Raw genomic sequence first — 27,500 nt, 5'->3', positions numbered from 1 at the left:
CAGTGCTCAGGTATTCTGCCACTCTCTGTTTAGGGTCAGTCACAGTGCTCAGGTATTCTGCCACTCTCTGTTTAGGGTCAGTCACAGTGCTCAGGTATTCTGCCACTCTCTGTGTAGGGTCAGTCTGCCAGGTATTCTGCCACTCTCTGTGTAGGGTCAGTCACAGTGCTCAGGTATTCTGCCACTCTCTGTGTAGGGTCAGTCACAGTGCTGGTATTCTGCCACTCTCTGTGTAGGGTCAGTCACAGTGCTCAGGTATTCTGCCACTCTCTGTGTAGGGTCAGTCACAGTGCTCAGGTATTCTGCCACTCTCTGTGTAGGGTCAGTCACAGTGCTCAGGTATTCTGCCACTCTCTGTGTAGGGTCAGTCACAGTGCTCAGGTATTCTGCCACTCACAGTGCTCTGTCTCTGTAGGGTCAGTCACAGTGCTCAGGTATTCTGCCACTGTGTACTCTGTGTAGGGTCAGTCACAGTGCTCAGGTATTCTGCCACTGTGTCCTCTCTGTTTAGGGTCAGTCACAGTGCTCAGGTATTCTGCCACTCTCTGTGTAGGGTCAGTCACAGTGCTCAGGTATTCTGCCACTCTCTGTGTAGGGTCAGTCACAGTGCTCAGGTATTCTGCCACTCTCTGTGTAGGGTCAGTCACAGTGCTCAGGTATTCTGCCACTCTCTGTGTAGGGTCAGTCACAGTGCTCAGGTATTCTGCCACTCTCTGTGTAGGGTCAGTCACAGTGCTCAGGTATTCTGCCACTCTCTGTGTAGGGTCAGTCACAGTGCTCAGGTATTCTGCCACTCTCTGTGTAGGGTCAGTCACAGTGCTCAGGTATTCTGCCACTCTCTGTGTAGGGTCAGTCACAGTGCTCAGGTATTCTGCCACTCTCTGTGTAGGGTCAGTCACAGTGCTCAGGTATTCTGCCACTCTCTGTGTAGGGTCAGTCACAGTGCTCAGGTATTCTGCCACTCTCTGTGTAGGGTCAGTCACAGTGCTCAGGTATTCTGCCACTCTCTGTGTAGGGTCAGTCACAGTGCTCAGGTATTCTGCCACTCTCTGTGTAGGGTCAGTCACAGTGCTCAGGTATTCTGCCACTCTCTGTGTAGGGTCAGTCACAGTGCTCAGGTATTCTGCCACTCTCTGTGTAGGGTCAGTCACAGTGCTCAGGTATTCTGCCACTCTCTGTGTAGGGTCAGTCACAGTGCTCAGGTATTCTGCCACTCTCTGTGTAGGGTCAGTCACAGTGCTCAGGTATTCTGCCACTCTCTGTGTAGGGTCAGTCACAGTGCTCAGGTATTCTGCCACTCTCTGTGTAGGGTCAGTCACAGTGCTCACTCTCTGTGTAGGGTTGCTGGTATTCCACTCTCTGTGTAGGGTCAGTCACAGTGCTCAGGTATTCTGCCACTCTCTGTGTAGGGTCAGTCACAGTGCTCAGGTATTCTGCCACTCTCTGTGTAGGGTCAGTCACAGTGCTCAGGTATTCTGCCACTCTCTGTGTAGGGTCAGTCACAGTGCTCAGGTATTCTGCCACTCTCTGTGTAGGGTCAGTCACAGTGCTCAGGTATTCTGCCACTGTGTAGGGTCAGTCACAGTGCTCAGGTATTCTGCCACTCTCTGTGTAGGGTCAGTCACAGTGCTCAGGTATTCTGCCACTCTCTGTGTAGGGTCAGTCACAGTGCTCAGGTATTCTGCCACTCTCTGTGTAGGGTCAGTCACAGTGCTCAGGTATTCTGCCACTCTCTGTGTAGGGTCAGTCACAGTGCTCAGGTATTCTGCCACTCTCTGTGTAGGGTCAGTCACAGTGCTCAGGTATTCTGCCACTCTCTGTGTAGGGTCAGTGTGCTCAGGTATTCTGCCACTGTGTACTCTCTGTTTAGGGTCAGTCACAGTGGTCAGGTATTCTGCCACTGTGTCCTCTCTGTTTAGGGTCAGTCACAGTGGTCAGGTATTCTGCCACTCTCTGTGTAGGGTCAGTCACAGTGCTCAGGTATTCTGCCACTCTCTGTGTAGGGTCAGTCACAGTGCTCAGGTATTCTGCCACTCTCTGTGTAGGGTCAGTCACAGTGCTCAGGTATTCTGCCACTCTCTGTGTAGGGTCAGTCACAGTGCTCAGGTATTCTGCCACTCTCTGTGTAGGGTCAGTGCTCAGGTATTCTGCCACTCTCTGTGTAGGGTCAGTCACAGTGCTCAGGTATTCTGCCACTCTCTGTGTAGGGTCAGTCACAGTGCTCAGGTATTCTGCCACTCTCTGTGTAGGGTCAGTCACAGTGCTCAGGTATTCTGCCACTTCTGTGTAGGGTCAGTCACAGTGCTCAGGTATTCTGCCACTCTCTGTGTAGGGTCAGTCACAGTGCTCAGGTATTCTGCCACTCTCTGTGTAGGGTCAGTCACAGTGCTCAGGTATTCTGCCACTGTGTACTCTCTGTTTAGGGTCAGTCACAGTGGTCAGGTATTCTGCCGCTGTGTCCTCTCTGTTTAGGGTCAGTCACAGTGGTCAGGTATTCTGCCACTCTCTGTGTAGGGTCAGTCACAGTGCTCAGGTATTCTGCCACTCTCTGTGTAGGGTCAGTCACAGTGCTCAGGTATTCTGCCACTCTCTGTTTAGGGTCAGTCACAGTGCTCAGGTATTCTGCCACTCTCTGTGTAGGGTCAGTCACAGTGCTCAGGTATTCTGCCACTCTCTGTGTAGGGTCAGTCACAGTGCTCAGGTATTCTGCCACTCTCTGTGTAGGGTCAGTCACAGTGCTCAGGTATTCTGCCACTCTCTGTGTAGGGTCAGTCACAGTGCTCAGGTATTCTGCCACTGTGAACTCTCTGTGTAGGGTCAGTCATAGTGGTCAGGTATTCTGCCACTCTCTGTGTAGGGTCAGTCACAGTGCTCAGGTATTCTGCCACTCTCTGTGTAGGGTCAGTCACAGTGCTCAGGTATTCTGCCACTCTCTGTGTAGGGTCAGTCACAGTGCTCAGGTATTCTGCCACTGTGTACTCTCTGTTTAGGGTCAGTCACAGTGCTCAGGTATTCTGCCACTGTGAACTCTCTGTGTAGGGTCAGTCACAGTGCTCAGGTATTCTGCCACTGTGTACTCTCTGTTTAGGGTCAGTCACAGTGGTCAGGTATTCTGCCGCTGTGTCCTCTCTGTTTAGGGTCAGTCACAGTGGTCAGGTATTCTGCCACTCTCTGTGTAGGGTCAGTCACAGTGCTCAGGTATTCTGCCACTCTCTGTGTAGGGTCAGTCACAGTGCTCAGGTATTCTGCCACTCTCTGTGTAGGGTCAGTCACAGTGCTCAGGTATTCTGCCACTCTCTGTGTAGGGTCAGTCACAGTGCTCAGGTATTCTGCCACTCTCTGTGTAGGGTCAGTCACAGTGCTCAGGTATTCTGCCACTCTCTGTGTAGGGTCAGTCACAGTGCTCAGGTATTCTGCCACTCTCTGTGTAGGGTCAGTCACAGTGCTCAGGTATTCTGCCACTCTCTGTGTAGGGTCAGTCACAGTGCTCAGGTATTCTGCCACTCTCTGTGTAGGGTCAGTCACAGTGCTCAGGTATTCTGCCACTCTCTGTGTAGGGTCAGTCACAGTGCTCAGGTATTCTGCCACTGTGTACTCTCTGTTTAGGGTCAGTCACAGTGGTCAGGTATTCTGCCGCTGTGTCCTCTCTGTTTAGGGTCAGTCACAGTGGTCAGGTATTCTGCCACTCTCTGTGTAGGGTCAGTCACAGTGCTCAGGTATTCTGCCACTCTCTGTGTAGGGTCAGTCACAGTGCTCAGGTATTCTGCCACTCTCTGTTTAGGGTCAGTCACAGTGCTCAGGTATTCTGCCACTCTCTGTGTAGGGTCAGTCACAGTGCTCAGGTATTCTGCCACTCTCTGTGTAGGGTCAGTCACAGTGCTCAGGTATTCTGCCACTCTCTGTGTAGGGTCAGTCACAGTGCTCAGGTATTCTGCCACTCTCTGTGTAGGGTCAGTCACAGTGCTCAGGTATTCTGCCACTGTGAACTCTCTGTGTAGGGTCAGTCATAGTGGTCAGGTATTCTGCCACTCTCTGTGTAGGGTCAGTCACAGTGCTCAGGTATTCTGCCACTCTCTGTGTAGGGTCAGTCACAGTGCTCAGGTATTCTGCCACTCTCTGTGTAGGGTCAGTCACAGTGCTCAGGTATTCTGCCACTCTCTGTGTAGGGTCAGTCACAGTGCTCAGGTATTCTGCCACTGTGAACTCTCTGTTTAGGGTCAGTCACAGTGGTCAGGTATTCTGCCACTGTGTACTCTCTGTTTAGGGTCAGTCACAGTGCTCAGGTATTCTGCCACTGTGAACTCTCTGTGTAGGGCCAAATAGCATTCTAGTTTGCTCTGTTTTTTGGTCATTTCTTTCCAATGTGTCAAGTAATTATCTTTTAGTTTTCTCATGATTTGGTTGGGTCTAATTGTGTTGCTGTCCTGGGGCTCTGTAGGGTGTGTTTGTGAACAGAGCCCCGGGACCAGCTTGCACCTTTTAGGTGGTTGTAGAATGTAACTTTCTGGATTTTGATCATTAGCAGGTATCAGACTCATTCTGCTCTGCATTATTTGGTGTTCTATGTTGTACACAGAGGATGTTTTTGCAGAATTCTGCATGCATAGACTCAATTTAGTGTTTGTCCCATTTTGTGAAATCTTGGTTGGTGAGCGGACCCTCTCCCTCTGTCTGTCTCTCCCTCTGTCTGTCTCTCTTCCTCATGTCTCTCCCTCTGTCTGTCACTCTTCCTCATGTCTCTCCCTCTGTCTGTCACTCTTCCTCATGTCTCTCACTCTGTCTGTCACTCTTCCTCATCTTTCCCTCTGTCTGTCTCTCTTCCTCATGTCTCTCCCTCTGTCTGTCTCTCTTCCTCATGTCTCTCCCTCTGTCTGTCTCTCTTCCTCATCTTTCCCTCTGTCTGTCTCTCTTCCTCATGTCTCTCCCTCTGTCTGTCTCTCTTCCTCATGTCTCTCCCTCTGTCTGTCTCTCTTCCCCATGTCTCTCCCTCTGTCTGTCTCTCTTCCTCATGTCTCTCCCTCTGTCTGTCTCTCTTCCCCATGTCTCTCCCTCTGTCTGTCTCTCTTCCTCATGTCTCTCACTCTGTCTGTCTCTCTTCCTCATGTCTCTCCCTCTGTCTGTCTCTCTTCCTCATCTTTCCCTCTGTCTGTCTCTCTTCCCCATGTCTCTCCCTCTGTCTGTCTCTCTTCCTCATGTCTCTCCCTCTGTCTGTCTCTCCCTCTGTCTGTCTCTCTTCCTCATCTTTCCCTCTGTCTGTCTCTCTTCCTCATGTCTCTCCCTCTGTCTGTCTCTCTTCCTCATCTTTCCCTCTGTCTGTCTCTCTTCCTCATGTCTCTCCCTCTGTCTGTCTCTCTTCCTCATGTCTCTCTCTCTGTCTGTCTCTCTTCCTCATGTCTCTCCCTCTGTCTGTCTCTCTTCCTCATGTCTCTCCCTCTGTCTGTCACTCTTCCTCATGTCTCTCCCTCTGTCTGTCACTCTTCCTCATGTCTCTCCCTCTGTCTGTCTCTCTTCCTCATCTTTCCCTCTGTCTGTCTCTCTTCCTCATGTCTCTCCCTCTGTCTGTCTCTCTTCCTCATGTCGCTTCCTCTGTCTGTCTCTCTTCCTCATGTCGCTTCCTCTGTCTGTCTCTCTTCCTCATGTCTCTCCCTCTGTCTGTCTCTCTTCCTCATGTCGCTTCCTCTGTCTGTCTCTCTTCCTCATGTCTCTCTCTCTGTCTGTCTCTCTTCCTCATGTCTCTCCCTCTGTCTGTCTCTCTTCCCCATGTCTCTCCCTCTGTCTGTCTCTCTTCCTCACAAATCTTGCTGCTGTGATGGAACACTGTGGAATTTCACCCAGTAGATATGGGAGTTTATCAAAATTGCATTTGTTCTCGAATTCTTTGTGGATCTGTGTTTCTGAGGGAAATATGTATATCTAATATGGAGCAGGAGGTTAGGAAGTGCAGCTCAGTTTCCAACTCATTTTGTGGGTAGTGAGCATATAGCCTGTCTTCTCTTGAGAGCCATGTCTGCCTACGGCGGCCTTTCTCAATAGCAAGGCTATGCTCACTGAGTCTGTACATAGTCAAAGTTTTCCTTAATTTTGGGTCAGTCACAGTGGTCAGGTATTCTGCCGCTGTGTACTCTCTGTGTAGGGCCAAATAGCATTCTAGTTTGCTCTGTTTTTTTGTTAATTCTTTCCAATGTGTCAAGTAATTATCTTTTTGTTTTTCTCATGATTTGGTTGGGTCTAATTGTGCTGCTGTCCTGGGGCTCTGTAGGGTGTGTTTGTGAACAGAGCCCCAGGACCAGCTTGCTTAGGGGACTCTTCTCCAGGTTCATCTCTCTGTAGGTGATGGCTTTGTTATGGAAGGTTTGGGAATCGTTCCCTTTTAGGTGGTTGTAGAATCTAACGGCTCTTTTCTGGATTTTGATCATTAGCAGGTATCAGACTCATTCTGCTCTGCATTATTTGGTGTTCCACGTTGTACACGGAGGATATTTTTGCAGAATTCTGCGTGCAGAGTCTCAATTTGGTGTTTGTCCCATTTTGTGAAGTCTTGGTTGGTGAGCGGACCCCAGACCTCGCAACCATAAAGGGCAATGGGCTCTATGACTGATTCAAGTATTTTTAGCCAGATCCTAATTGGTATGTTGAAATGTATGTTCCTTTTGATGGCATAGAATGCCCTTCTTGCCTTGTCTCTCAGATTGTTCACAGCTTTGTGGAAGTTACCTGTGGCGCTGATGTTTAGGCCAAGGTATGTATAGTTTTTTGTGTGCTCTAGGGCAACAATGTCTAGATGGAATTTGTGGTCCTGGTGACTGGCCCTTTTTGAACACCATTATTTTGGTCTTACTGAGATTTACTGTCAGGGCCCAGGTCTGACAGAATCTGTGCATAAGATCTAGGTGCTGCTGTAGGCCCTCCTTGGTTGGTGACAGAAGCACCAGATCATCAGCAAACAGTAGACATTTGACTTCGGATTCTAGTAGGGTGAGGCCGGGTGCTGTCTCTCTCTCTCTCTACCTCTCTACCTCTACATATTTCTCTCTCTCCCCCCCGCCCTCTCTCTCTCTCTCTCTCTCTCTCTCTCTCTCTCTCTCTCTCTCTATTCTCTCCCCTCCCCCCCTCTCTCTCTCTCTCTCTACCTCTACATATTTCTCTCTCTCCCCCTCTCTCTCTCTCTCTCTCTCCTCTACATATTTCTCTCTCTCTTCCCTCTCTCTCCTCTCTCTCTCTCTCTCTCTCTCTCTCTCTCTCTCTCTCTCTCTCTCTCTCTCTCTCTCTCTACCTCTACATATTTATCTCTCTCTACCTCTACATATTTATCTCTCTCTACCTCTACATATTTCTCTCTCTCTCCCTGTACCTCTACATATTTCTCTCTCTCTCTCTATCCCTCTCTCTCTCTCTCTCTCTCTCTCTCTCTCTCTCTCTACCTCTACATATTTCTCTCTCTCTCTCTCCTCTCTCGCTCTCTCTCTCTCTCTACCTCTCTCTCTCTACCTCTACATATTTCTCTCTCTCTCTTTCTCTCTCTCTCTACCTCTCTCTCGCTACCTCTACATATTTCTCTTTCTCTCTCTCTCTACCTCTACATATTTCTCTCTCTCTCTCTTTCTCTCTCTCTCTACCTCTCTCTCTCTACCTCTCTCTCTCTCCTCTCTCTCTCTCTACCTCTCTCTCTCTCTACCTCTCTCTCGCTACCTCTACATATTTCTCTTTCTCTCTCTCTCTACCTCTACATATTTCTCTCTCTCTCTCTTTCTCTCTCTCTCTACCTCTCTCTCTCTACCTCTCTCTCTCTCCTCTCTCGCTCTCTCTCTCTACCTCTCTCTCTCTCTCTCTCTACCTCTCTCTCCTCTCTACATATTTCTCTCTCTCTACCTCTATCTCTATACTGTGTCTGGTTGGCCCTGCTCTACCCCTAACTCTAACCCTAGTGGCTCTATAACCCTGCTTTGTGTCTTCAGCCAGGCAAATCAGCCCTATCTAACACACACACCCCAGATAACAGCTCTATGCAAATGTAGGTATGCATGTGTCAGGAAGGAAAGGAGACGGAAAGAACAGTTGTTTCCACACACACACACACACACACACACACACACACACACACACACACACACACACACACACACACACACACACACACACACACACACACACACACAATCACACACACACACACACACACACACACACACACACACACACACACACACACACACACACACACACACACACACACACACACACACACACACACACACACACACACACACACACACACACACACACACACACACACACACACACACACACACACACACACACACACACACACACACACACACACACACACACACACACACACACACGGTTACCCACAGACGTTTCCTCTTCTCTTAATGTGTAGTGTGTGACTCAGAAAGCCACTTCCCACTTCCTCCTTCTACTGCAGATGTCAAGACTCAGTTCAATGTCAATGTATTGGCCGAGGAAACATATGTTAACAGGTGAAATAAACAATACAAAATGTACAGACTATATATCATGTCTAAATATACAGTGTTGTAACGATGTACAAATAGTTAAAGTACTAAAGGGAAAATAAATCAACATAAAAGTGGGTTGTATTTACAATAGTGTTTGTTCTTCACTGGTTGCCCTTTTCTTGTGGCAACAGGTCACACATCTTGCTGCTGTGATGGCACACAGTGGTATTTCACCCAGTAGATATGGGAGTTCATCAAAATTGGATTTGTTTTCTAATTTCTAATTTGTGGGTCTGTTTAATCTGAGGGAAATACGTGTCTCTAATATGGCCATATATTTGGCAGGAGGTTAGTTGATGCAGCTGTTTCTATCTCCTTTTGTGGGCAGCGTGGACATAGCCTGTCTTCTCTTGAGTCCCAGGTCTGCCTTCGGCGGCCTTTCTCAATAGCAAAGCTCTCTCTCTCTCCCTCCTTAATTTTGGGTCAAGTTTTCTGCCACAGTGGTCAGGTATTCGGCAGCCTTTCTCAATAGCAGGGCTCTCTCTTTCACTCTCCTTATAGTTGGGTCAGGTATTCTGCCACAGTGATCAGGTATTTGGCGGCCTTTCTCAATAGCAAGGCTCTCTCTCTCCCTCTCCTTAATGTTGGGTCAGGTATTCTGCCACAGTGGGAAGGTATTTGGCAGCCTTTCTCAATAGCAAGGCTCTCTCTCCCTCTCCTTAATGTTGTTTTTTTGCCACTGTGAACTCTCTATTTAGGGCCAAATAGCATTTAAGTTTTTTGGTCAATTCTTTCCAATGTGTTTTCTCATGATTTGGTTGGGTCTAATTGTGATGCTATTGCTGTCCTGGGGCTCTGTGGGGTCTGTTTGTGTTTGTGAACAGAGCCCCAGGACCAGCTTGCTTAGGGGACTCTTCTCCAGGCTCATCTCTCTGTAGGCTCTGTTTGTGTTTGTGAACAGAGCCCCAGGACCAGCTTGCTTAGGGGACTCTTCTCCAGGTTCATCTCTCTGTAGGTGATGGCTTTGTTATGGAAGGTTTGTGAATCGGTCCCTTTTAGGTGGTTGTAGAATTGAACGTCTCTTTTCTGGATTTTGATCATTAGCGGGTATCGGCCTGATTCTGCTCTGCATTATTTGGTGTTTTACGTTGCACACGGAGGATATTTTGGTGTCAATTTGGTGTTGGTCTCATTTTGTGAATTCTTAGTTGGTGAGCGGACCCCAAGACCTCACAACCTTAAAGGACAATGGATTCTATAATTGATTCAACTATTTTTAGCCAGATCCAAATTGGGATGTCGAATGTTATGTTCCTTTTGATGGCGTAGAATGCCCTTCTTGCCTTGTCTCTCAGATCGATCACAGCTTTGTGGAAGTTACCTGTGGCACTGATGTTTAGGCCGAGGTTCATGCAGTTTGTTTTTAGAGCAACGGTGTCTAGATGGAATTTGTATTTGTGGTCCTGGACCGTTGTTGGAACACCATTATTATTATGTTACAGTCAGGGCCCAGCTCTGACAGAATCTGTGCAGAAGATCTGGTCAGCATGAAAAGCCTCTGTTTGTTTGTTTGTTTGTTAGGGTGTGCAGGGTGAATGCGTGGTCTGTCGTGCGGTAAATTGGTAAAAAGCTAATTTGACATTTGCTTAGTACATTGTTTTCACTGAGGAAATGTACGACTCTGCTCGCCCTCTTGTTATCTCTCTCCCTTTCCCTGTATCTTTCCATCTCTCTCTCTTTCTCTTTCTCGCCCTCTTGTTATCTCTCTCCCTTTCCCTGTATCTTTCCATCTCTCTCTCTCTCTCTCTCTCTCTCTCTCTCTCTCTCTCTCTCTCTCTCTCTCTCTCTCTCTCTCTCTCTCTCTCTCTCTCTCTCTCTCTCGCCCTCTTGTTATCTCTCTCTCCGTTTCCCTGTATCTTTCCATCTCTCTCTCTCTCTCGCCCTCTTGTTATCTCTCACCCTTTCCCTGTATCTTTCCATCTCTCTCTCTCCCTTTCCCTGTATCTTTCCATCTCTCTCTCTCTCTCTCTCTTTCTCACCCTCATGTTATCTCTCTCCCTTTCCCTGTATCTTTCCATCTCTCTCTCTTTCCCTCTCTCTCTCGATCTCCATCCTTTCTATCTCTGATTGCAGAGAAGGTGGAAGCTCCCTTGTCTAATCTGATTTCTAACCCTGCACTAGTCCTGGAGAGTTACAGGCTTTAGTTCTAACCCTGCACTAGTCCTGGAGAGTTACAGGCTTTAGTTCTATCCCTGCACTAGTCCTACAGAGTTACAGGCTTTAGTTCTAACCCCGCACTAGTCCTACAGAGTTACAGAATTAGTTCTAACCCTGCACTAGTCCTACAGAGTTACAGGCTTTAGTTCTAACCCTGCACTAGTCCTACAGGGTTACAGGCTTTAGTTCTAACCCTGCATTAGTCCTGGAGAGTTACAGGCTTTAGTTTTAGTATTCCATTAGGGTTAGGGTTAGGGATAGGGGTTAAGGTTGGGGGTTAGGGTTGGGGGTTGGGGGTTAGGGTTAGGGTTAGGGTTAGGGTTAAGGGTTAGGGTTAGGGGTTAGGGTTAGGGTTAGGGTTAAGGGTTGGGGTTAGGGGTTAGGGTTAGAGTTGGGGTTAGGGTTTGAGTTGGCCTTTAGGGTTAGGGTTAGAGTTGGGTTTAGGTTAGGGTTAGGGTTAAGGTTTAGGGTTGGGGTTAGGGTTGGAGTTGGGTTTAGGGTTAGGGTTAGGGTTGGGGGTTAGGGTTAGAGTTGGGTTTAGGGTTAGGGTTAGGGTTGGGTTTATGGTTAGAGTTGGGTTTAGGGTTAGAGTTGGGTTTAGGTTTAGGGTTAGGGTTGGGTTTAGGGTTAGAGTTGGGTTTAGAGTTAGGGTTAGGGTTAGGGTTGGGTTTAGGGTTAGGGTTAGGGTTGGGTGTAGGGTTAGGGTTTAGGGTTGGGGTTAGGGTTGGAGTTGGGTTTAGGGTTAGGGTTAGGGTTGGGGGTTAGGGTTAGAGTTGGGTTTAGGGTTAGGGTTAGGGTTGGGTTTATGGTTAGAGTTGGGTTTAGGGTTAGAGTTGGGTTTAGGGTTAGGGTTAGGGTTGGGTTTAGGGTTAGAGTTGGGTTTAGAGTTAGGGTTAGGGTTAGGGTTGGGTTTAGGGTTAGGGTTAGGGTTGGGTGTAGGGTTAGGGTTAGGGGTTAGGGGTTAGGGTTGGAGTTACATTTACATTTACATTTAAGTAATTTAGCAGACGCTCTTATCCAGAGCGACTTACAAATTGAGTTCAGTTTAAGAGGGTTTCTGTTTATGGGTTAGGGTTAGGTTTAGGGTTGGGGTTAGCCCACCCAATTTACCTACCTCATCCCCATACTGTTTTTATTTATTTACTTTTCTGCTCTTTTGCACACCAGTATCTCTACCTGTACATGACCATCTGATCATTTATCACTCCAGTGTTAATGTGCTAAAATGTAATTATTTGCCTACCTCCCCCTGCCTTTTGCACACATTGTATATAGACTATTTTTTATTTTTTTCTACTGTGTTATTGACTTGTTTATTGTTTACTCCATGTGTAACTCTGTGTTGTTGTTTGTGTCAATTGCTATGCTTTATCTTGGCCAGGTCGCAGTTGTAAATGAGAACTTGTTCTCAACTTCTAGCCTACCTGGATAAATATAGGTGATCTGGTCTACCTGGTGAAATAAAGGTGATCTGGTCTACCTGGTTAAATAAAGGTGATCTGGTCTACCTGGTTAAATAAAGGTGATCTGGTCTACCTGGTTAAATAAAGGTGGTCTGGTCTACCTGGTTAAATATAGGTGATCTGGTCTACCTGGTTAAATATAGGTGATCTGGTCTACCTGGTGAAATAAAGGTGATCTGGTCTACTTGGTTAAATAAAGGTGATCTGGTCTACCTGGTTAAATAAAGGTGATCTGGTCTACCTGGTTAAATAAAGGTGATCTGGTCTACCTGGTTAAATATAGGTGATCTGGTCTACCTGGTTAAATAAAGGTGATCTGGTCTACCTGGTTAAATAAAGGTGATCTGGTCTACCTGGTTAAATAAAGGTGATCTGGTCTACCTGGTTAAATAAAGGTGATCTGGTCTACCTGGTGAAATAAATGTGATCTGGTCTACCTGGTTAAATAAATGTGATCTGGTCTACCTGGTTAAATAAAGGTGATCTGGTCTACCTGGTTAAATAAAGGTGATCTGGTCTACCTGGTTAAATAAAGGTGATCTGGTCTACCTGGTTAAATATAGGTGATCTGGTCTACCTGGTGAAATAAATGTGATCTGGTCTACCTGGTTAAATAAATGTGATCTGGTCTACCTGGTTAAATAAAGGTGATCTGGTCTACCTGGTTAAATAAAGGTGATCTGGTCTACCTGGTTAAATAAAGGTGATCTGGTCTACCTGGTTAAATATAGGTGATCTGGTCTACCTGGTTAAATAAAGATGATCTGGTCTACCTGGTTAAATAAAGGTGATCTGGTCTACCTGGTTAAATAAAGGTGATCTGGTCTACCTGGTTAAATAAAGGTGATCTGGTCTACCTGGTTAAATAAAGGTGATCTTACATCTGACCGGTCATCTACATTTACATTTACATTTAAGTCATTTAGCAGACGCTCTTATCCAGAGCGACTTACAAATTGGTGCATTCGCCTTATGACATCCAGTGGAACAGTCACTTTACAATAGTGCATCTAAATCTTAAAGGGGGGGTGAGAAGGATTACTTATCCTATCCTAGGTATCTAACCCTAACCCATCTAACCCATCTAACCCTAACCATCTAACCCTAACCCATCTAACCCATCTAACCCATCTAACCCATCTAACCCTAACCCATCTAACCCATCTAACCCATCTAACCCATCTAACCCTACAATAGTGCATCTAAATCTTAAAGGGGGGGGGTGAGAAGGATTACTTATCCTATCCTAGGTATCTAACCCTAACCCATCTAACCCATCTAACCCTAACCCATCTAACCCATCTAACCCTAACCCATCTAACCCTAACCCATCTAACACTCACCCATCTAACCCTCACCCATCTAACCCATCTAACCCTAACCCATCTAACCCATCTAACCCTCACCCATCTAACCCATCTAACCCTCACCCATCTAACCCATCTAACCCTAACCCATCTAACACTAACCCATCTAACCCATCTAACCCATCTAACACTAACCCATCTAACCCTCACCCATCTAACCTATCTAACCCATCTAACCCTCACCTATCTAACCCTAACCATCTAACCCATCTAACCCTAACCCTAACCCTAACCCATCTAACCCTAACCATCTAACCCTCACCCATCTAACCCTAACCATCTAACCCTAACCCATCTAACCCTAACCCATCTAACCCTAACCCATCTAACCCTAACCATCTAACCCTAACCCATATATCCCATCTAACCCTAACCATCTAACCCTAACCCATCTAACCCTAACCCATCTAACCCTAACCATCTAACCCTAACCCATCTAACCCATCTAACCCATCTAACCCATCTAACCCATCTAACCCTAACCCATCTAACCCATCTAACCCATCTAACCCATCTAACCCTACAATAGTGCATCTAAATCTTAAAGGGGGGGGTGAGAAGGATTACTTATCCTATCCTAGGTATCTAACCCTAACCCATCTAACCCATCTAACCCTAACCCATCTAACCCATCTAACCCTAACCCATCTAACCCATCTAACCCATCTAACCCTACAATAGTGCATCTAAATCTTAAAGGGGGGGGGGTGAGAAGGATTACTTATCCTATCCTAGGTATCTAACCCTAACCCATCTAACCCATCTAACCCTAACCCATCTAACCCATCTAACCCTAACCCATCTAACCCTAACCCATCTAACACTCACCCATCTAACCCTCACCCATCTAACCCATCTAACCCTAACCCATCTAACCCATCTAACCCTCACCCATCTAACCCATCTAACCCTCACCCATCTAACCCATCTAACCCTAACCCATCTAACACTAACCCATCTAACCCATCTAACCCATCTAACACTAACCCATCTAACCCTCACCCATCTAACCTATCTAACCCATCTAACCCTCACCTATCTAACCCTAACCATCTAACCCATCTAACCCTAACCCTAACCCTAACCCATCTAACCCTAACCATCTAACCCTCACCCATCTAACCCTAACCATCTAACCCTAACCCATCTAACCCTAACCCATCTAACCCTAACCCATCTAACCCTAACCATCTAACCCTAACCCATATATCCCATCTAACCCTAACCATCTAACCCTAACCCATCTAACCCTAACCCATCTAACCCTAACCATCTAACCCTAACCCATCTAACCCATCTAACCCATCTAACCCTAACCCATCTAACCCATCTAACCCATCTAACCCATCTAACCCTACAATAGTGCATCTAAATCTTAAAGGGGGGGGGGTGAGAAGGATTACTTATCCTATCCTAGGTATCTAACCCTAACCCATCTAACCCATCTAACCCTAACCCATCTAACCCATCTAACCCTAACCCATCTAACCCATCTAACCCATCTAACCCTACAATAGTGCATCTAAATCTTAAAGGGGGGGGGTGAGAAGGATTACTTATCCTATCCTAGGTATCTAACCCTAACCCATCTAACCCATCTAACCCTAACCCATCTAACCCATCTAACCCTAACCCATCTAACCCATCTAACCCTAACCCATCTAACCCATCTAACCCTAACCATCTAACCCATCTAACCCTCACCCATCTAACCCATCTAACCCTCACCCATCTAACCCATCTAACCCTCACCCATCTAACCCATCTAACCCTCACCCATCTAACCCATCTAACCCTCACCCATCTAACCCTAACCCATCTAACCCTCACCCATCTAACCCATCTAACCCATCTAACCCATCTAACCCTCACCCATCTAACCCATCTAACCCATCTAACACTAACCCATCTAACCCATCTAACCCTCACCCATCTAACCCATCTAACCCATCTAACCCATCTAACCCTAACCCATCTAACTCATCTAACCCTAACCCATCTAACCCTAACCATCTAACCCTAACCATCTAACCATTAACCCATCTAACCCTCACCCATCTAACCATCTAACCCTAACCCATCTAACCCTAACCCATCTAACACTCACCCATCTAACCCTCACCCATCTAACCCATCTAACCCTAACCCATCTAACCCATCTAACCCTCACCCATCTAACCCATCTAACCCTCACCCATCTAACCCATCTAACCCTAACCCATCTAACACTAACCCATCTAACCCATCTAACACTAACCCATCTAACCCTCACCCATCTAACCTATCTAACCCATCTAACCCTCACCTATCTAACCCTAACCATCTAACCCATCTAACCCTAACCCTAACCCTAACCCATCTAACCCTAACCATCTAACCCTCACCCATCTAACCCTAACCATCTAACCCTAACCCATCTAACCCTAACCCATCTAACCCTAACCATCTAACCCTAACCCATATATCCCATCTAACCCTAACCATCTAACCCTAACCCATCTAACCCTAACCATCTAACCCTAACCCATCTAACCCATCTAACCCTAACCCATCTAACCCATCTAACCCTAACCCATCTAACCCTAACCATCTAACCCATCTAACCCTAAACCATCTAACCCTAACCATCTAACCCTAACCATCTAACCCTAACCCTAACCCATCTAACCCTAACCATCTAACCCTAACCCATCTAACCCTAACCATCTAACCCTAACCCATCTAACCCTAACCCATCTAACCCTAACCATCTAACCCTAACCCATCTAACCCTAACCATCTAACCCTAACCATCTAACCCTAACCCATCTAACCCTAACCATCTAACCCATCTAACCCATCTAACCCTAACCCATCTAACCCTAACCCATCTAACCCTAACCATCTAACCCTAACCATCTAACCCTAACCCATCTAACCCTAACCATCTAACCCTAACCCATCTAACCCTAACCCATCTAACCCTAACCCATCTAACCCTAACCATCTAACCCTAACCCATCTAACCCTAACCCATCTAACCCTCACCCATCTAACCCTAACCCATCTAACCCTAACCCATCTAACCCATCTAACCCTAACCCATCTAACCCTAACCCATCTAACCCTAACCATCTAACCCATCTAACCCTAACCCATCTTACCCTAACCCATCTCACCCTCACCCATCTAACCCTAACCCATCTAACCCTAACCCATCTAACCCTAACCCATCTAACCCATCTAACCCTAACCCATCTAACACTAACCCATCTAACCCTCACCCATCTAACCCTAACCCATCTAACCCTAACCCATCTAACCCTAACCCATCTAACCCTAACCCATCTAACCCATCTAACCCTAACCCATCTAACCCTCACCCATCTAACCCTAACCATCTAACCCTAACCCATCTAACCCTAACCATCTAACCCTAACCCATCTAACCCTAACCCTCACCCATCTAACCCTAACCCATCTAACCCTCACCCATCTAACCCATCTAACCCATCTAACCCATCTAACCCTCACCCATCTAACCCATCTAACCCATCTAACACTAACCCATCTAACCCATCTAACCCTCACCCATCTAACCCATCTAACCCATCTAACCCATCTAACCCATCTAACCCTAACCCATCTAACTCATCTAACCCTAACCCATCTAACCCTAACCATCTAACCCTAACCATCTAACCATTAACCCATCTAACCCTCACCCATCTAACCATCTAACCCTAACCCATCTAACCCTAACCCATCTAACACTCACCCATCTAACCCTCACCCATCTAACCCATCTAACCCTAACCCATCTAACCCATCTAACCCTCACCCATCTAACCCATCTAACCCTCACCCATCTAACCCATCTAACCCTAACCCATCTAACACTAACCCATCTAACCCATCTAACCCATCTAACACTAACCCATCTAACCCTCACCCATCTAACCTATCTAACCCATCTAACCCTCACCTATCTAACCCTAACCATCTGTGGTCCTTCTGTAGCTCAGTTGGTAGAGCATGGCGCTTGTAACGCCAGGGTAGTGGGTTCGATTCCCGGGACCACCCATACGTAGAATGTATGCACACATGACTGTAAGTCGCTTTGGATAAAAGCGTCTGCTAAATGGCATATATTATATTATTATTATAACCCATCTAACCCTAACCCTAACCCTAACCCATCTAACCCTAACCATCTAACCCTCACCCATCTAACCCTAACCATCTAACCCTAACCCATCTAACCCTAACCCATCTAACCCTAACCCATCTAACCCTAACCATCTAACCCTAACCCATATATCCCATCTAACCCTAACCATCTAACCCTAACCCATCTAACCCTAACCCATCTAACCCTAACCATCTAACCCTAACCCATCTAACCCTAACCCATCTAACCCTAACCCATCTAACCCTAACCATCTAACCCTAACCCATCTAACCCTAACCCATCTAACCCTAACCCATCTAACCCTCACCCATCTAACCCTAACCCATCTAACCCTAACCCATCTAACCCATCTAACCCTAACCCATCTAACCCTAACCCATCTAACCCTAACCATCTAACCCTAACCCATCTAACCCTAACCCATCTAACCCTAACCATCTAACCCATCTAACCCTAACCCATCTTACCCTAACCCATCTCACCCTCACCCATCTAACCCTAACCCATCTAACCCTAACCCATCTAACCCTAACCCATCTAACCCATCTAACCCTAACCCATCTAACACTAACCCATCTAACCCTCACCCATCTAACCCTAACCCATCTAACCCTAACCCATCTAACCCTAACCCATCTAACCCTAACCCATCTAACCCATCTAACCCTAACCCATCTAACCCTCACCCATCTAACCCTAACCATCTAACCCTAACCCATCTAACCCTAACCATCTAACCCTAACCCATCTAACCCTAACCATCTAACCCATCTAACCCTAACCATCTAACCCATCTAACCCTAACCATCTAACCCATCTAACCCTAACCCATCTAACCCTAACCCATCTAACCCATCTAACCCTAACCCATCTAACCCATCTAACCCATCTAATCTTAACCCATCTAACCCTAACCATCTAACCCTAACCATCTAACCATTAACCCATCTAACCCTCACCCATCTAACCATCTAACCCTAACCCATCTAACCCTAACCCATCTAACCCTAACCCATCTAACCCATCTAACCCATCTAACCCTAACCCATCTAACCCATCTAACCCTAACCAATCTAACCCTCACCCAGCTAACCCTCACCGATCTAACCCATCTAACCCTAACCATCTAACCCTCACCCATCTAACCCTAACCCATCTAACCCTCACCCTAACCCATCTAACCCTCACCCTAACCCATCTAACCCTCACCATAACCCATCTAACCCATCTAACCCTCACCCTAACCCATCTAACCCATCTAACCCTCACCCTAACCCATCTAACCCATCTAACCCTCACCCTAACCCATCTAACCCATCTAACCCTCACCCATAACCCATCTAACCCATCTAACCTAACCCATCTAACCCTCACCCATCTAACCCTCACCTATCTAACCCTCACCCATCTAACCCTCACCCATCTAACCCATCTAACCCTAACCCATCTAACCCTAACCCATCTAACCCATCTAACCCATCTAACCCATCTAACCCTCACCCATCTAACCCTAACCATCTAACCCATCTAACCCTAACCATCTAACCCATCTAACCCTCACCCATCTTACCCTAACCATCTAACCCATCTAACCCTCACCCATCTAACCCATCTAAGCCATCTAACCCTAACCCATCTAACCCTCACCCATCTAACCCTAACCATCTTACCCTAACCATCTAACCCTAACCATCTAACCCTAACCATCTAACCCATCTAACCCTAACCATCTAACCCATCTAACCCTAACCCATCTAACCCTAACCCATCTAACCCATCTAACCCTAACCCATCTAACCCTAACCCATCTAACCCTAACCATCTAACCCATCTAACCCTAACCATCTAACCCATCTAACCCTAACCCATCTAACCCTAACCCATCTAACCCATCTAAACCTAACCCATCTAACCCATCTAACCCTAACCCATCTAACCCTAACCCATCTAACCCTAACCCATCTAAACCTAACCCATCTAACCCATCTAACCCTAACCCATCTAACCCTAACCCATCTAAACCTAACCCATCTAACCCATCTAACCCTAACCCATCTAACCCTAACCATCTAACCCTAACCCATCTAACCCTAACCCTAACCCTAACCCATCTAACCCTAACCCATCTAACCCTAACCATCTAATCCTAACCATCTAACCCTAACCCATCTAACCCTAACTCATCTAACCCATCTAACCCTAACCCATCTAACCCTAACCCATCTAACCCTAACCCATCTAACCCTCACCCATCTAACCCTAACCCATCTAACCCATCTAACCCTAACCCATCTAACCCATCTAACCCTAACCCATCTAACCCATCTAACCCTAACCATCTAACCCATCTAACCCTAACCCATCTAACCCTAACCATCTAACCCTAACCCATCTAACCCTAACCATCTAACCCTAACCCATCTAACCCTAACCATCTAACCCTAACCCATCTAACCCATCTAACCCTAACCCATCTAACCCATCTAACCCTAACCCATCTAACCCTAACCATCTAACCCATCTAACCCTAAACCATCTAACCCTAACCATCTAACCCTAACCATCTAACCCTAACCCTAACCCATCTAACCCTAACCATCTAACCCTAACCCATCTAACCCTAACCATCTAACCCTAACCCATCTAACCCTAACCCATCTAACCCTAACCATCTAACCCTAACCCATCTAACCCTAACCATCTAACCCTAACCATCTAACCCTAACCCATCTAACCCTAACCATCTAACCCATCTAACCCATCTAACCCTAACCCATCTAACCCTAACCCATCTAACCCTAACCATCTAACCCTAACCCATCTAACCCTAACCCATCTAACCCTAACCATCTAACCCTAACCCATCTAACCCTAACCATCTAACCCTAACCCATCTAACCCTAACCATCTAACCCTAACCATCTAACCCATCTAACCCATCTAACCCTAACCCATCTAACCCATCTAACCCTAACCCATCTAACCCTAACCATCTAACCCATCTAACCCTAACCCATCTAACCCTAACCATCTAACACTAACCATCTAACCCTAACCATCTAACCCATCTAACCCTAACCCATCTAACCCTAACCCATCTAACCCTAACCATCTAACCCTAACCCATCTAACCCTAACCCATCTAACCCTAACCATCTAACCCTAACCCATCTAACCCTAACCATCTAACCCTAACCATCTAACCCTAACCCATCTAACCCTAACCATCTAACCCATCTAACCCTAACCCATCTAACCCTAACCCATCTAACCCTAACCATCTAACCCTAACCCATCTAACCCTAACCATCTAACCCTCTGCCTGTCTCTGACCCTGAGCCTGCCGTCCTGTACCTTGGTCTCTACTCTGGATTACAGACCTCTGCCTGTCTCTGACCCTGAGCCTGCCATCCTGTACCTTGGTCTCTACTCTGGATTACAGACCTCTGCCTGTCTCTGACCCTGAGCCTGCCGTCCTGTACCTTGGTCTCTGGATTACAGACCTCTGCCTTTCTCTGACCCTGAGCCTGCCGTCCTGTACCTTGGTCTCTGGATTACAGACCTCTGCCTGTCTCTGACCCTGAGCCAGCCTGCCGTCCTGTACCTTGGTCTCTACTCTGGATTACAGACCTCTGCCTTTCTCTGACCCTGAGCCTGCCGTCCTGTACCTTGGTCTCTACTCTGGATTACAGACCTCTGCCTGTCTCTGACCCTGAGCCTGCCATCCTGTACCTTGGTCTCTGGATTACAGACCTGTGCCTGTCTCTGACCCTGAGCCAGCCTGCCGTCCTGTACCTTGGTCTCTGGATTACAGACCTCTGCCTGTCTCTGACCCTGAGCCTGCCGTCCTGTACCTTGGTCTCTGGATTACAGACCTCTGCCTGTCTCTGACCCTGAGCCTGCCGTCCTGTACCTTGGTCTCTGGATTACAGACCTCTGCCTGTCTCTGACCCTGAGCCAGCCTGCAGTCCTGTACCTTGGTCTCTACTCTGGATTACAGACCTCTGCCTGTCTCTGACCCTGAGCCTGCCGTCCTGTACCTTGGTCTCTACTCTGGATTACAGACCTCTGGCTGTCTCTGACCCTGAGCCTGCCGTCCTGTACCTTGGTCTCTACTCTGGATTACAGACCTCTGCCTGTCTCTGACCCTGAGCCAGCCTGCCGTCCTGTACCTTGGTCTCTGGATTACAGACCTCTGCCTGTCTCTGACCCTGAGCCAGCCTGCCGTCCTGTACCTTGGTCTCTGGATTACAGACCTCTGCCTGTCTCTGACCCTGAGCCTGCCGTTCTGTACCTTGGTCTCTACTCTGGATTACAGACCTCTGCCTGTCTCTGACCCTGAGCCAGCCTGCCGTCCTGTACCTTGGTCTCTGGATTACAGACCTCTGCCTGTCTCTGACCCTGAGCCTGCCGTTCTGTACCTTGGTCTCTACTCTGGATTACAGACCTCTGCCTGTCTCTGACCCTGAGCCAGCCTGCCGTCCTGTACCTTGGTCTCTGGATTACAGACCTCTGCCTGTCTCTGACCCTGAGCCTGCCGTTTTGTACCTTGGTCTCTACTCTGGATTACAGACCTCTGCCTGTCTCTGACCCTGAGCCTGCCGTCCTGTACCTTGGTCTCTACTCTGGATTACAGACCTCTGCCTGTCTCTGACCCTGAGCCTGCCGTCCTGTACCTTGGTCTCTGGATTACAGACCTCTGCCTGTCTCTGACCCTGAGCCAGCCTGCCGTCCTGTACCTTGGTCTCTACTCTGCCTGTCCTGACAGTCTGCACTTGGGTCTTACCTTGATTCCTGATTTTGTTTTAAGTCTTTGTAACCTATATAGAGTCAAAGTCCTGAGTGTGGAAACAAACAGAGCCTGTCAACAAGAAAGTTCATAGTCAACGAAGCAGGAGTCATGAGGCAAATAGCAAAATGCACAAGGAAAAAAATATAATGACTTGGGGCCATTGTCAGTTCAGAGTCACTCAACAGTGTCTGTGTGCTGGAGGAGAGCGATAGCACTGTCAACTGTGGGGAACTTATATAGACAGGCGGGTGCCTTTCCAAATCAGTTGAATTTACCACAGGTAATCAACTTGTAGAAACATCTCACGGATGAGTCAGGGTCTGAATACTTATGTAAATAAGGTATTTTGGTTTTTATTTTTAATAAAAATGTCTAAAAACTTGTTTTCACTTCTTCATCATGGGGTATTGTGTGCAGATTGATGATATTTGTATTTATTTAAGCAAACTAATGGCATGTCATTTTCACATAATCAATCTATGTACACAAATCAAAGAGATGATTACCTCCCAGTAGATCATACTGGTTTTATGAATCTCTTTTTACAAATTTACAAAACTTTAAATAACTTTATGAATCTCTTGATAACGTGTCAACAGTAACAGAGCTCAGAGCCCGCGCAGATTCACAATCTGCAAGTGTATTTTTGAGTGTGTGTGTGTGTGCGTGCGTGCGTGCGTGCGTGCGTGCGTGCATGCGTGTGTGTGTGTGTGTGTGTGTGTGTGTGTGTGTGTGTGTGTGTGTGTGTGTGTGTGTGTGTGTGTGTGTGTGTGTGTGTGTGTGTGTGTGTGTGTGTGTGTGTGTGTGTGTGTGTGTGTGTGTGTGTGTGTGTGTGTGTGTGTAGGTGCTCCATGAGGATGATAAAAGCTCTATTGTTCAGTGAAGCCTGGAGGAATATGATATCTGGGTTAAACTGGAAGAGAAGAGAAGAGAAGAGGAGAGAAGAGGAGAGGAGAGAGAGGAGAGGAGAGAGGAGAGGAGAGGGAGAGGAGAGGAGAGGAGAGGAGAGGAGAGGGAGAGAGAGAAGAGAAGAGAAGAGAGGAGAGGAGAGGAGAGGAGAGGAGAGGAGAGGAGAGGAGAGGGAGAGGAGAGAGAAGAGAAGAGAAGAGAAGAGAAGAGAAGAGAGGAGAGGAGAGGAGAGAAGAGAAGAGAAGAGAAGAGAAGAGAAGAGAAGAGGAGAGAAGAGAGGAGAGGAGAGGAGAGGAGAGGGAGGGAGGGGAGGGGAGAGGAGAGGAGAGGAGAGGAGAGGAGAGGAGAGGAGAGGAGAGGAGAGGAGAGGAGAGGAGAGGAGAGGAGAGGAGAGGAGAGAGGAGAGGGAGAGGAGAGGAGAGGAGAGGAGAGGAGAGGAGAGGAGAGAGAGTACTGTACTCCGTCCAGCTAGTAATGTACTCCACTCAGCTAGTACTGTACTCTACTCAGCTAGTACTGTACTCCACTCAGCTAGTACTGTACTCCACTCAGCTAGTACTGTACTCCGTCCAGCTAGTAATGTACTCCACTCAGCTAGTACTGTACTCCACTCAGCTAGTACTGTACTCCACTCAGCTAGTACTGTACTCCACTCAGCTAGTACTGTACTCCACTCAGCTAATACTGTACTCCACTCAGCTAGTACTGTACTCCGTCCAGCTAGTAATGTACTCCACTCAGCTAGTACTGTACTCCACTCAGCTAGTACTGTACTCCACTCAGCTAGTACTGTACTCCACTCAGCTAGTACTGTACTCCGTCCAGCTAGTAATGTACTCCACTCAGCTAGTACTGTACTCCACTCAGCTAGTACTGTACTCCACTCAGCTAGTACTGTACTCCACTCAGCTAGTACTGTACTCCACTCAGCTAATACTGTACTCCACTCAGCTAGTACTGTGTTGGAGTGGGGACACAACACATCCCTGAGGAGAGACTGTGTTGGTGGTGGAGTGGAGACACAACACATCCCTGAGGAGAGACTGTGTTGGTGTTGGAGTGGGGACACAACACATCCCTGAGGAGAGACTGTGTTGGTGGTGGAGTGGGGACACAACACATCCCTGAGGAGAGACTGTGTTGGTGGTGGAGTGGGGACAAAACACATCCCTGAGGAGAGACTGTGTTGGTGGTGGAGTGGGGACACAACACATCCCTGAGGAGAGACTGTGTTGGTGGTGGAGTGGAGACACAACACATCCCTGAGGAGAGACTGTGTTGGTGGTGGAGTGGGGACAAAACACATCCCTGAGGAGAGACTGTGTTGGTGGTGGAGTGGAGACACAACACATCCCTGAGGAGAGACTGTGTTGGTGGTGGAGTGGAGACACAACACATCCCTGAGGAGAGACTGTGTTGGTGTTGCGTATGTCCGACACGTGGGGACCTATTTTGACCCACTTTGACCGTTGGCTCAGAAAGTCCAACTGCCACAAAACCAGCCCCCCATCTAAGGAGAAGTCCGGAATGAGTCTCTGAGACAGAATGTAAGGCTACTTTACTATACTGACTGTATGTACTATATGCTTGCTGTACTATACTGTACTATACTGGCTTTATATACTATATACTTACTGTACTATACTGTACTATACTGGCGTTATATACTATATACTTACTGTACTATACAATACTGTACTGTACTGGCTGTATGTACTATATACTTACTGTAATATACTATACTGTACTATACTGACTCTATATACTATATACTTACTGTACTGTACTATATGCTTGCTGTACTATACTGTACTATACTGACTGTATGTACTGTATACTTCCTGTACTGTACTATACTGACTGTATGTACTATATACTTACTGTGCTGTACAATACTGTACTATACTGACTGTATGTACTATATACTTACTGTGCTGTACAATACTGTACTATACTGACTGTATGTACTATATACAGGATAAATAAAGGTGAAATATATATATATTTTTTTAAATAAATACTTACTGTACTCTACTGTACTATACTGACTGTATGTACTATATACTTACTGTACTGTACTACACTGACTGTATGTACTATATACTTCATTTACTGTACTATACTGACTCTATATACTATATACTGACTGTATGTACTATATACTTCCTGTACTGTACTATACTATACTGACTGTATGTACTATATACTTCCTGTACTGTACTATACTATACTGACTGTATGTACTATATACTTCCTGTACTGTACTATACTATACTGACTGTATGTACTATATACTTCCTGTACTGTACTATACTATACTGACTGTATGTACTATATACTTCCTGTACTGTACTATACTATACTGACTGTATGTACTATATACTTCATTTACTATACTATACTGACTGTATGTACTATATACTTCCCGTACTATACTATACTATACTGACTGTATGTACTATATACTTCCTGTACTATACTATACTACACTGACTGTATGCACTATATACTTCCTGTACTATATTGTACTACACTGACTGTATGCACTATATACTTCCTGTACTATATTGTACTATACTGAATGTATGTACTATATACTTCCTGTACTATACTATACTATACTGACTGTATGTACTATATACTTCCCGTACTATACTATACTATACTGACTGTATGTACTATATACTTCCCGTACTATACTATACTATACTGACTGTATGTACTATATACTTCCTGTACTATACTATACTATACTATACTGACTGTATGTACTATATACTTCCTGTGCTGTACTATACTGACTGTATATACTATATACTATACTGACTGTATGTACTATATACTATACTATACTATACTGACTGTATGTACTATATACTTCCTGTACTATACTATACTATACTGACTGTATGTACTATATACTTCCTGTGCTGTACTATACTGACTGTATGTACTATATACTTCCCGTACTACTATACTATACTGACTGTATGTACTATATACTTCCTGTACTGTACTATACTATACAGACTGTGGGTACTATATACTTCCTGTACTGTACTATACTGATTGTATGTACTATATACTTCCCGTACTGTACTATACTGACTGTATGTACTATATACTTACTGTACTATATACTGACTGTATGTATTATATTCTTCCTGTACTGTACTTTATACTGACTGTATGTACTATATACTTCCTGTACTGTACTATACTGACTGTATGTACTATATACTTCATGTACTGTACTATATACTGACTGTATGTACTATATACTGTTTCTCTCCCCCAGTTCTCTCTCTCTCTACGGCAGATTGTCATTCACTCTATCTTTCTGTTTCCCTGTAGTCTCTGTTTCTCTCCCCAGTTCTCTCTCTACTACGGCAGATTGTCATTCACTCTATCTTTCTGTTTCCCTGTAGTCTCTGTTTCTCTCCCCAGTTCTCTCTCTCTCTACGGCAGATTGACATTCACTCTATCTTTCTGTTTCCCTGTAGTCTCTGTTTCTCTCCCCCAGTTCTCTCTCTCTCTACGGCAGATTGACATTCACTCTATCTTTCTGTTTCCCTGTAGTCTCTGTTTCTCTCCCCCAGTTCTCTCTCTCTCTACGGCAGATTGACATTCACTCTATCTTTCTGTTTCCCTGTAGTCTCTGTTTCTCTCCCCAGTTCGCTCTCTCTATCTTTCTGTTTCCCTGTAGTCTCTGTTTCTCTCCCCCAGTTCTCTCTCTCTCTACGGCAGATTGACATTCACTCTATCTTTCTGTTTCCCTGTAGTCTCTGTTTCTCTCCCCCAGTTCGCTCTCTCTATCTTTCTGTTTCCCTGTAGTCTCTGTTTCTCTCCCCCAGTTCTCTCTCTCTCTACGGCAGATTGTCATTCACTCTATCTTTCTGTTTCCCTGTAGTCTCTGTTTCTCTCCCCCAGTTCGCTCTCTCTATCTTTCTGTTTCCCTGTAGTCTCTGTTTCTCTCCCCCAGTTCTCTCCTCTCCATCGTTTTGGTTTAAACTGAGACACATCACTATTAGATAATTAAACTATTTAAATCTTTACATCTTCACCCAGCTGTTGCTTAGCAGTTGAAAACACAAATGAATG

At 46.2% G+C, this 27,500-nt stretch overlaps 1 protein-coding gene across 1 annotated transcript in view; it reads right to left on the bottom strand.

The window, feature by feature from the left end:
• The window catches only part of card11 (caspase recruitment domain family, member 11), a 173,422-nt gene that overhangs the window by 145,762 nt on the left and 160 nt on the right, over window positions 1-27,500 (bottom strand). The gene's annotated exons all lie outside the window — the stretch shown is intronic.

Source organism: Oncorhynchus gorbuscha, unplaced genomic scaffold (assembly GCF_021184085.1).
Source record: "Oncorhynchus gorbuscha isolate QuinsamMale2020 ecotype Even-year unplaced genomic scaffold, OgorEven_v1.0 Un_scaffold_537, whole genome shotgun sequence".
NCBI lineage: Eukaryota > Metazoa > Chordata > Actinopteri > Salmoniformes > Salmonidae > Oncorhynchus > Oncorhynchus gorbuscha.
The sequence above is the reverse complement of the archived record's forward strand: the minus strand, read 5'-3'. Positions and strand labels throughout refer to the sequence as shown.